This window comes from Aythya ferina (genome assembly GCF_964211825.1).
Source record: "Aythya ferina genome assembly, chromosome: 2".
NCBI classification, from domain to species: domain Eukaryota; kingdom Metazoa; phylum Chordata; class Aves; order Anseriformes; family Anatidae; genus Aythya; species Aythya ferina.
Window position 1 is genome coordinate 4,489,290 of NC_140297.1, and position 11,103 is coordinate 4,500,392.

Sequence of the window (11,103 nt, forward strand, 5' to 3'; positions counted from 1 at the left end):
TTTTTTTTTTTTTTCTTTCTTCCTAATGGAAAATTGCCTCCTTACATATTGAAAAGATCTCCATGGACTTTAATGTGAGTTCTGACATCTGGGACAGGATTCAGTTACCTGAACATATGTGGCTATTGATATCTTCAATGTTCTGGTTCATCCTATTTAGCTTCCATCTGGTCAGGAGCAGTACAGATGCTCCCTCGATCCACCAGTGTGGGTGTCTTCAGTAACCTGAAGTTTCTCAAATATCAATAGATGCCATATTAGGACAAGTAAACTGAGCACCTGGGCCAGAATTTTCATCTCCTGCGTACCTATATTTAGATGCAGAAAACAAGGTGTCCAAATAACAGTGTGGCTCTTGTCCCTAACCTAAAAGCCTAATTATGACGTTCTTTTTCTAGATTAAAGTGAATCATCTCCAGAAGGAACATCAAACAAAGCTTGGGTGAGTTTCTTTATATTTTCCTCTTGTTCTTCCATCTTAAATCTTGGGACTTAGAAATTAGTAATCAGATGTATACAGTCCCTAGCAGAATGGGAGCTCAAACTAGAAGAGAAGCTAGCTCTTAATGCAATCCATAAGTTACAGCAATACCCAAGAGGTGGTCATGATGTTGACTATGCACTGTTAACACCAGCGCAAGATGAGTTAAGTCAAGTGTTCGCCCATGGTGGTCCTGGGACCACAGATAAGCCTGAGTTTGTGGTTATTCTGCAGATGGCTTAAAACTGTAAAAAGTTTGGCCAAAAAGTAGGGGTTCTGTTTGCATTGGTTACAGTAGTAATGAGAAGAGCAAGAAACATATTATTATTTTGATTACACAGTAGTAACTGAGGAATTACACAATGTGGTAATTCAGGAATGCTTAAAGAGAAAAGGGAACCATAATTAACTAGTCTATCTTGCAACACAGTCCCTTATTTGAGGAAATGACATAATAACATGGGAATAATCTCTCCTTACAAACCTAAGTAACATAGAAATAGTTCTCAGCTCAGACAATTTTGTTCACCTTAGGAAAATACTGGCACAATGCTTTTTGAAGGAAAAAATAAATAAATAATAAATAAAAGTATTAATGAGTGTGGAGATGGGTTAAACTATGATGGTTATTATATATTTTCAAGTTTTGGGGGAGAATACATTCTAACTATGACTGTTTTCCAACTGGGCATCAGATTCAATGTCTTTTCATGTACAGGTTGAAAACTCCTTTCAGTGTTTTACTTTAATTTTGAAGACTATATAATTAGAATCATGAATCTACCTTCAGGATTCAGGAGAAAGACTAAAGATGAAATTAGCCCAATAAACAAAAACTCTGTTTTTGCCATCCCAGCCTCTATTTATTTATGTTATTTATTTATTTATTTTAATGTCTTAGTTTCAGCTGGGATAGAGTTAATTTTCTTCACAGTGGCTGGTATGGTGCCATATACTGGATTTAGGAGGAGAATAATGTTCATATACCAATGTTTTAGTTTTTAAGGGGTGGATTAGACACCAAGTCTGTTATTTTGTAATCCAGAAGTTGGATTAGCTGCAGTATCTGTTATTTTGTAATGAGATCCAGAGACCTTCTCTGATAGTGCTGCAAAGTGTTGAACAGGGCTCGGTAAGCATGTGCCAGGCCCCAGCACGCTGCAGTGATTTGTATAGCCCTGGAACTGCCAGGGTGACAACATACTTTTTTTCCAAACATTTTACTAGTTTTTGAGGATTCTGCACTTGTTCACTCTATCCCAGACAAAACCTGGACAACTTATTAATTTATATTTTAAGACTGCATCATAATGTCACAGAGTACAGGATATCTATGATCTAATTGTTATGCCATCTGACCCATGCAGAGACTTAACTCTATCATTTAATGAGGACTCTACATATTCTCAGGGGTTTTCTCCATAAGAACTTTATTTTTATTTTTATTTTTTTTTCCTACAAATTCTCTATTTTCCCACTCTTCAGGACTATATATAAAAATTAGACTTTGTCAACATTGTTCTCTGCTTACTCCACAAAGCTTCTAGTACCTCCCAGAAGTATACATGTTCCTTGACTAAAGCCCTAAGAAAAATAACATTAAAAAAGTAACTTGCTCTGGAAAAAAGGGAAGAGACATCTATCAAAATAATGATACTCAAGTTCATCCATGGAGAAGTTCTGAGCCTTGAGTCTATCCCATAAAATTGAAATGTCACATCTAATTGAAGATCCTCCAAAAGAAGTTGTTCCACAACTGATGAAGCTCTTTGAAATATATCAACACATTTCTATATTGTCCTTGCAGATCCTCATCCACCTACACATTATATTTGCCATATTTTGATGTCTTTCAGTGACAGATAAATAGCAGAAAAAAAACAATAAGTACAAGTTGTTTTATTATTACAGTCCCCCATAGACACAGGGAATAACAAACCAACCAACCAAACAAAACAGGTTTCTCTTGGATTACTCATAAATACAAATACTAGTTTTGCAAGCCTCAATCTATCTACAATAATTAAAGCAACTATTTTAAACCCTCTTCTAACACTATGACAATGCTGATTTAATTCTTGTATGACAGATGTCTGCTGAATTTCATAGATCTGCACTGATAGTGATTCACATCCTCCCTTGGCAGCTAATTGTACAGCCTAATCCTTCTAGTTATGAAGTTTTTCCTAATATTTTATCTAATGCCTCCCTGCTGTCTTGTAAACCCTTAATGATGAGAGGGAATAACTGATGCTTGTCTCTTTTGTAACATCTCTTTTAACCATTCCCAGTTAATCACCTCTCCTTTTCTCTCTGGAATCACATGCCCAATTCTTTAAAGCTTCTCTCTGAGGTCTTATTTGCCCAGCTTCTTCATTCTAACAGCTTTCTTTGAGCTCCCTTTGGTCCCTCTGTCTTATTTAATAGCAGTTGCAGTGTTTACAAGCATATGGTAACAGAAGGAAAATATAAGAGAACCTTAAAAAAGTAATAAAAGTAATCCTGGGATATTTCCCCTCCCTCCCCCCCGCCTTTTTTTTTTTTTTTTTTTTTTTTTTTTCCCTAGATCAGGGCCAGGAAAAAGCAGCTCTGCAGAGACACTTAATTTTGGAGATTTCTTTTGAATGCCATGTTAAAGGCTGCTCTTCTATTAACACCTAAATGTGATCAAAAGGGCCACGGCACTTCACCTGATGATGGCATAATGGGAGCAACAAACAACTTGGAACATTTTACATATTATTGCAGCTACAGCTCTGCCCAACAGACCTAGAGGAGTTCATGCAAGGACTCAAGCTGTGCTGCACATCAGTGCCTTCATTCTTGCAGACTCATTGAACTTGAATCTGCAGTTGCTGAGGTGTTTCAAAAACTGACAGAGAAACATATGCTCAAAAAGAGGAAGTAAAGTGAAATATATTTTTTATTTTATTTTAGTGTCGTGTGCACCATAGCAGCTGTGCCAGCAGGGACTCAGGAAGAAGTTTAACTCCTCCAGGCAAGGCCATTATGAAGAGACCATGTTTGGGAAGAGCTGATACCTTCCATCTTCCACCTACAAGACTTTCTCTCACTCTTTCCCTAACATGTTTGAAGTGTTACCTGGCCATACCTGTAGCATCCTGACCTCCAGCTGACTTGTGCCTGCTGCTTCTCTGCAGCTCCCTGTCCCCTCCTACTCACTGAAATCACCAGTTTTGTAGCTTTTGGTTTTCCAGATCAGTGAACTGTATAGAAATACTTAACTTTTTTGTCCAAAAGAAAATGACTCTACCGTTATTATCTCCTATCTGATCAAAAGCCTGCAGGAAGTTGGGCTGAGGGCATTCTCTCAATGTTGTGGTTTTCCGATCTTTGTTCCTCATGAAGACAAAGGGAGAGGGTAGAAAATGACTGAACCATACTATCGGGAATGGATAGTATGACCAGCTGACGTCTGAAATAGCAAAAGTCATAAAACTTCTTATTTGTTCTCTGATCAGAAAGGGGGAAATGTAGTAATTTCCCTCTCCAATTCCCCTCTCCCTGTGTCAGGACACCCACGTATTAGCAAAACACCAGATCCATACCAGGGTGGGGGCAGAGACTTGTGCAGGAAGAAATAAACTGCAAACAAAGCAGACTGGTAACCTTATCAAGAAAGCTGTGTCAGAGGCAGGAAGCTATTTACAAATCTAGTCCACTGCTGGGAAGTTGGTGTTGTCAGATACAAGTGTGTCAGAACTTGTGGCAGCGATGATTCTCTTCTGGTACGTTTTTGGTGGATGAGCAAGGAGGTTCAAAAACTGCATTATTTGTCACGCACAAACGTATGACACGTTGCAATGATGTGCAATAATCAGCATCAACAGGCAGTAATTGAAGATTCAGCATTCATTGTGTAACAGCAATAAACAGCATTTCACATGGCTGGTAGTTGCAGTGAGCTGTGTTGCTTTGCACTGAGGAGTGCAAAAAAATACACATTTCCCCCTTATGTGAACGGCAAGGAAGATGCAAAAATCTGCCTTCCAGTCTGATTCACCATTTCTGTTAGTAAAACGGTGAGTATCTCATTTCCTGGGAAGTTGCAAATAGTGAAATGATTCTTGATGCGTAGATTCTACACACGAACCAGTAATGACTAACCTGGAGTTTGGATGGGGGTAAGAGAGCAAAGTTTCAGGAATGGCTTGATTTGTGGGACATAAGATGTTTGCACTCTCAACTGCAAAGGGCGTCTCTAGACCTCCAGGCTTTGGTATTGACATCATGCATCTCACCATGGTTATTAGATCAATGTTTGCTTCTGATCACACATTGACACAGTGTTACTGAAACTCCTGAATATCAGTACAGAAAGAGATTGGTTCCAGGTGCTATAATGTGCAAAGTAAATTTTGAAAACATTCCAGAAGAAGGTTCTGGCTTTTGGTTTTTGTGTTTGGTTTGTAGCTTTTTTGTTGTTGTTGTTTTGTTTTATTTTTGTTTTCAACACACGTATAACCAGTTTTGTCTTTGTCATTTATATTTTATTTTTATTTTTTGTTAGGAAATATTTTTTACCTAGATGTTACCGTAGTATGCACATTCTTTTAGAAGCCTTTTTCCACAGACCATGTGAACAATATCTTCATTTTTTTAAGTCTGTTTTCCACTTACTATAGAATAAAGAGCATTTATGATGGTCTGTTTGGAATTTCATTTGCCTAAAAAATAAGAAAATATTTGACCTTTCATCTGCTGCATAAACTACACAAGTTACAGGAACCTGGTTTCCTTTTGTTTTCACATTACCTTATTGATAGAAATAGGTGAAAAATGAGTCTTGGGCCATATCACTGACCCACCATTCTATTACAAGACATTTCCTGCTCTTTAAGTGAATAGTTTCAAGTAGAAGCAGTGGGCAACCCTAGTACCTCGTTGTGCCTCATAAGCTCGGCTCCTTAGGTTCAAATAATTAATTCAAGGTATATTAATTAATTTTGCAAAGTAGATTTACTCTACAAGCTATACTGAAAAACTCTGTCTGCCCAGAATATGCCAGTTTTTTGTGAACTCTCACCAATGATTTACAAGCTGAAATGGTCCTCAAACTTCACTTCATCATACCAAGCTCTGGCCCACTGGGTAAAAGGTGCCTGTTCTCATAGACTTGTGTGCAAGCTGTGTTTTCACCAGCTCTGAGTGTGAATTAACTCATCCCTTGATAGGTTCATCTGAGTCACACTGACAGGACATATATGGGCAATTACCAGATGTCAGGTGATAAATTTGCAACCCTGACAGTTTCCCAAGAATGTGTCAGTTTGTGCGTTAGGTCCTCCACTACTAGATCTGTCTCCCACGTTTGAAAAGGTCAGAAGTTCATTCCACTTGACTCAGGCAAAAAGAAAATCTTGCAACCAAAGATGAGAGATTGAGCAATAATTTTCAAAAGGGTGAAGAGCAACAGCTGTGAAAGAAGGGAGAGCACTGTTTATACAAAGTGGTTTATTGTAAACCTTCAGTGAGATCAGAGCAGTGCCAGCCCAGTGGTTAAAGGACACAAGTGGATTGGAAACTGTATTTAAAAAGAACAAAACAATATAAGCAGTATCTTCATCTGCTCAGAGCACTTATAACATTATGAAAGAGAGTAAAAATAAAATTCAAAAGGCACAAAGTACTTGATCATAGTGCTATGAAGAGAAAGTCAGGCATCTTACATACTCAAATATTTGATGCTTAATGGGTTTTATGTCCTTGTGATCGTTCTAGCCTAGACAAGGAAAATAGAGTAGCTTAGCTACATACTTCTTCAAAGCAACATTTTATTGTTTCTACCTTTTGCTTCCTTGATACTGGTTTTCAAGAGAAGAGTGGATACAGAGTTTAACAGGTAATCTGTTGGGGCCTTTCAAACTCAGCCATTTCAGAGAAAAAAATATACAAAAAAATAAAATAAAGCTAGAAGATTGCAAATACTACAACAACAACAAAAGTTGTCTGCACAAAAATTGTGGTGAGGGAAGAAGAAACTTCGTATCAAGTCTGATACCAGAGTATCCTTTTAAAAAGGTATGTATTATGTTGTGTCATGTACAATGCAGAGAGACATTCCCCTGCTTGCTACCGTATCTTTTTATAAGAAGTATAGGTCAATGAGGATCATGTTTAAACCCTCAACACCAGAGTGTTGTGGTTTAGCCCTGCCAGGTAGCTAAGTACCATACAGCTCATTCTCCCCCCACATGAGATGGGAGACAGAATCAAAAGTGCAAGAACTCTTGGGTTGAGATAAAGACAGTTTACTAGGTAAAGCAAAAGCTGCACACACAAGCAAAGCCAAACCAGGAATTCATTCACTACTTCCCATCAGCAGGCAGATGTTCAGCCACTCCCGGGGGAGCAGGGCTCATCATGTATAACAGTTTATTGGGAAGACAAACACCATTGTTCCAAATGATCTCCTCCTGTACCTCCGCTTTTGTTGCTGAGAATTACCCCATATGGTATGGAATGTCCCTTGGTCAGACCGGGTCACCTCTCCTGGCCATTTCCCCTCCCAGCCCCTTGTGCACCCCCAGCTATCTCATGGGCAGGGCTGCATAAGAAGCTGAAAAGCCCTTGGCTCTGTAAGAACTGCTCTGCAGCAACTAACAGCATTGATGTGTTATCACCACTGTTTTAATCAAAAATCCAAACACAGCATCATATGAGCCTCTACAAAGAAAATTAACTCTATCTCAGCCAAAACCATGACACAGACTGATAAAAATCCATAAATACTGTCTCTGACTTCATCCTGTCAATCAAATAATAACAATAAGCATGATCTGAAAACTATAGCTCAGAGTATTTACGAGTCAGGAAGTAATTAAACTTCACAGAACCTTTCAGAGATAATATAAAGTTATTTTTGCAGTTTTAATAATAAAATTATCAGGCAGAGCTTGTTGGTAGTGTTCTAATTACTGCATAAATAATGGTAATTAATGTCCATAAACATTTTGCTCCTTTGGCATAGGCATTCTCTCCAAGTCAAAGAGAGGGAAACAGAGGCAGTAACTTATTACAGGCAAGGTTTTCAGAATTATCTGAGTGAATCAGGAGCAGAAGTCACTGGAAAATAATATCCAGATTTGGGTTCCTAATCCAGTCCAGTGTCTTTGAAAATCCCACCATAGGGGAAATAAATGAAATTTGGGTGCTAATCTTGTAAATTCATATTTAGGTGCATATTGTGGTTTGACATTAGAGTGCTCTGAAGTTCTGCAAACGTTCTCGGATTTTATTTACCCGCTCTTACTTGGACATCACATTTTTCTTCCCTAGGATAGAAAATATTGCCTAATGTGGTCTGCCTAAGACCAGAAATGGAATTGGTGACTGGGCCAGAAGCAAAATCCAGGGCCCTTCCTCTGCTCCCATTTTCTAGACATTAGCTCATGTTCTTTGTAAACTGCATGCTTCAAGTTCACTGCTATCACAGCCTGCATTAAAGTTTAATATGGGATGACTTGGCTTCTGTTGTGATTGAATTGAACTCTTATCATAACCCAAATACAAGTTCTCGCCATGTGTTTTCCCAGAACACAACAATATTGGCTTGATACCAAGCTGGCACTTGGCAGTCTTGACCTTGGCTAGGAAATGATATTTACAGATATGTACACATGCGAACACTCCTATATACACATGCACACACACCCTCACACAGGCACATCCGCACACTATTTCAAGCACTGAGATAAGACAGTGACACTGGGGACCAGGAAATCTCCAGAAGATGCATGGAAGCTGCACGTTTATTTGAGATGTCAAAAAATGCCTTGATCCAGTTTGAAACACCCAAACACTTGTCCCCACTCTTGGTGGTTGAGAGGCAGCCAAAGCCGTTCAGAGACTGGCATTGAGTCCATATAAGAGACCTGCTACAAATATTTAAATACATTTTTAAAAATATTAATTTTACCTTTTCTTTGTCTACAACCCTGGTGGTATCCAAGACTGTCCTCCTGCCCCTACTCCCTTCTTTGCTGTGTATGTTCATTAAAAGCAGGCAGCCCTGCCTTCCAACATTTTGGGAGGAAAGGTGGAGAATCCTCACTGAACATCCCATCTATTTGAACACACTGGAAAGTCACTTGGGGCTCACTCTCTCCTTATTATTCTCATTTGCAGTACCTAGGTTTTTAAAGAATGGAGCCCTTCAGACTGATTAGTAATGGGCTGTGTGTCCAGATGCCAAAGGGACAACACAGAGACACTTTGTACAGACACGGGTTGGCTGCCTTTTCTACACAGAGGGAGAAGGGCCTAACCCAGAAAGGCACTTGGATGGCACTGAAAGCAGTCTGTCAAGCTGTTTAGGGGTCTCTGCACCTTGTTGGAGCCAGTTTTGGGAGAGGGAGGAAGGAAATCTCCATCCCAAGACTGTCTCTGTCACACTGGGAGATACACAAATTAACCTTTGATTTTGGTAAAAGTTGGGAAGGGGAAGGGCAATTGCTGGGAGAAACCTCACAGTGTTCAATGCACTTAGGCCATCATCCTGGCAATTTACCCTTAGCTTGGCAAACCCTACTTATTCTCCCTGAGATCTTCAGGCTGCTTTTTGATGGCCTTCAAAGGGCACTTCTCCTCAGCTGAGTCACAGTGTGCTTTGTTCAGCCATTTCCCAGACAGTAAAAAGGATGCTTTGCAAGAAGCACCCAAAGGAGCTAAATGTAATAAACAACCTCAGTGCAGGAGAGCAATTGTCTCATAGGACTCTGACACACAACAGCTGTGAAGGCTGAATACAAAATGCACTTTCCACTACAGTGAGCCTTCGCTTGGCAAAGCTTTTACATGAAATGACTTATCTGTGTGGGCAGCAATGCTTCTCTCTTGGTCTCATTCTTCCAGCCTCCCTCTCCCAGATCAACCATTGTCAACATTTCAGTCACAACTGCAACATAGTCTACTAGTCGTCATTTCTTGGCCTCATTTCAGACCAAGACTGTGTTTTTAAGTTATCTGACAAATCTCTGTCAGGTTCACAAGACCCTGAAATGACTTAATATAAGGAGAAAATGGTTACAGGTTGATAGTGGAGTAAACACTGGTTTTAGATTTCCTGTCCGTCTCATAGCTCAGATGAGGAAGTGTGTTCCCCTGTGCCATAATGCCAGCCAGCAACAGACTGAATAATGTGTCCACCCTATGGTGTGATTTTCTGCTGAACACAAATTTGCACTGGTAATGATCTGCAAGAGGCTCACAAGCTTTGGGTTCTGCCCTGACAGGCTGGGGCTGTGGTTTTCTCTTCGTTTTTGCACAACAAAAATGTTCCTTAGATGTCTAGCAGCAAGGGATCGCTTATACAGGCTTAATCACTCCAACTTCATTGAATGTTTGTCATTAGCTGGATGTGGGCTTCACCACCAGGTAGTTATGTTTGTGCTATGTTCCCTTTTATTTATCAGACCAAGTTCTGTAGGCACTTTGTTTTCTAATGAGGTGGTTGGGTAAAAGAATAAAATGAAGCAGAATATCCAGGTATTTTCAGCCGGCAGTTAGGCAGTTATTAACTGCTTAGTGTGCTATAGAAATGCCCCATATGAAAAATAAGGAAAACCAAGTATATAAAATACATTAGGACACATTTTTCAACCTGATATATTTGGGGAAGTTTGCTTTCTTCTGTGATGAAAGAAAGTATAAAGAAATTCAAGCATAACAGAAACAAACAAAAGGCTCCGTCATGTATGGTCCTGGTCAAAGCTGTACTTCTGGGACCTCTAGCAAAATAATGAGGAGGGAAAACACAAGGAGAGGTTGATCAAGTGTAAGTAAATGCATAGTACCATCAAAAAATGGCTACAGCACCCAGACAGCAGGTACACATATCTGTGTGTGTCGTGTGTTTCTGGAACACATTAAGAACCAACAGATGAACTTCATAAATTAAAATGTTGGGTTTCTTGTCTCCTGTCTCCAAAGAGAGTTGTATATCCACCCTCCTCCCATTCAATCATCTCTTAACCACCCTTTCCCTTACATTTTGTACCTGAAGTAATTAGACAAAACTTGTAGGCCTATATATACATGTATACACATATATTTCAGGAGGAAAGCAGTAGGGGGAAATTTCTTACTGAGGTATCCATATTATAGCACATGGGACCTCAGGCACCAGGGTCCCAAGACATCAGCAAGGGAAAGGACAAGGTGAATGCATGTTCCATTTTAATGGTAAGAGCTAGTGTTCCTCAAAGGACTTAAAGGAAAGCATACATTATTTGTATCAGCTCAGTGGGGCCAGACTGGATTCAAGACAGCTATTTGCACTGCCTTCCACACTGATCAGTCCCAGATTCTGCAATTCCACACATCAACAGAATCCAAACTTAGCCTTTGCCTTTTCCATCTGCTCATTGTCCAACATTTCACTCCCCAGTGACTCTTCAGGCCGTGGTATTATTTCCTGCAACACTTGTGGAGGTGATTAGTGAAAATTTGGAGTCAGGAACTTGGAGGTACATTGTATCTGGCAAAAGAAGAAACATTAGAAGTAAGAGTTTTGAAAAAAAAAAATGGGAAAAAAAAGTATATATAAGTGAAAGTCAGGTAGTCTACAAAGTGCCTAGAAATTGCCTTAACCAGGCTGTTCC

At 39.5% G+C, this 11,103-nt stretch overlaps 1 long non-coding RNA gene across 1 annotated transcript; it reads left to right on the plus strand.

Moving 5' to 3' along the window:
- Window positions 1-4,389, plus strand: LOC311431333. The gene is made up of 3 exons (XR_014689351.1): window positions 1-74; window positions 399-442; window positions 3,419-4,389. It is a non-coding gene; the product is annotated as an uncharacterized lncRNA (long non-coding RNA).
- Window positions 4,390-11,103: the final 6,714 nt, after the last annotated feature.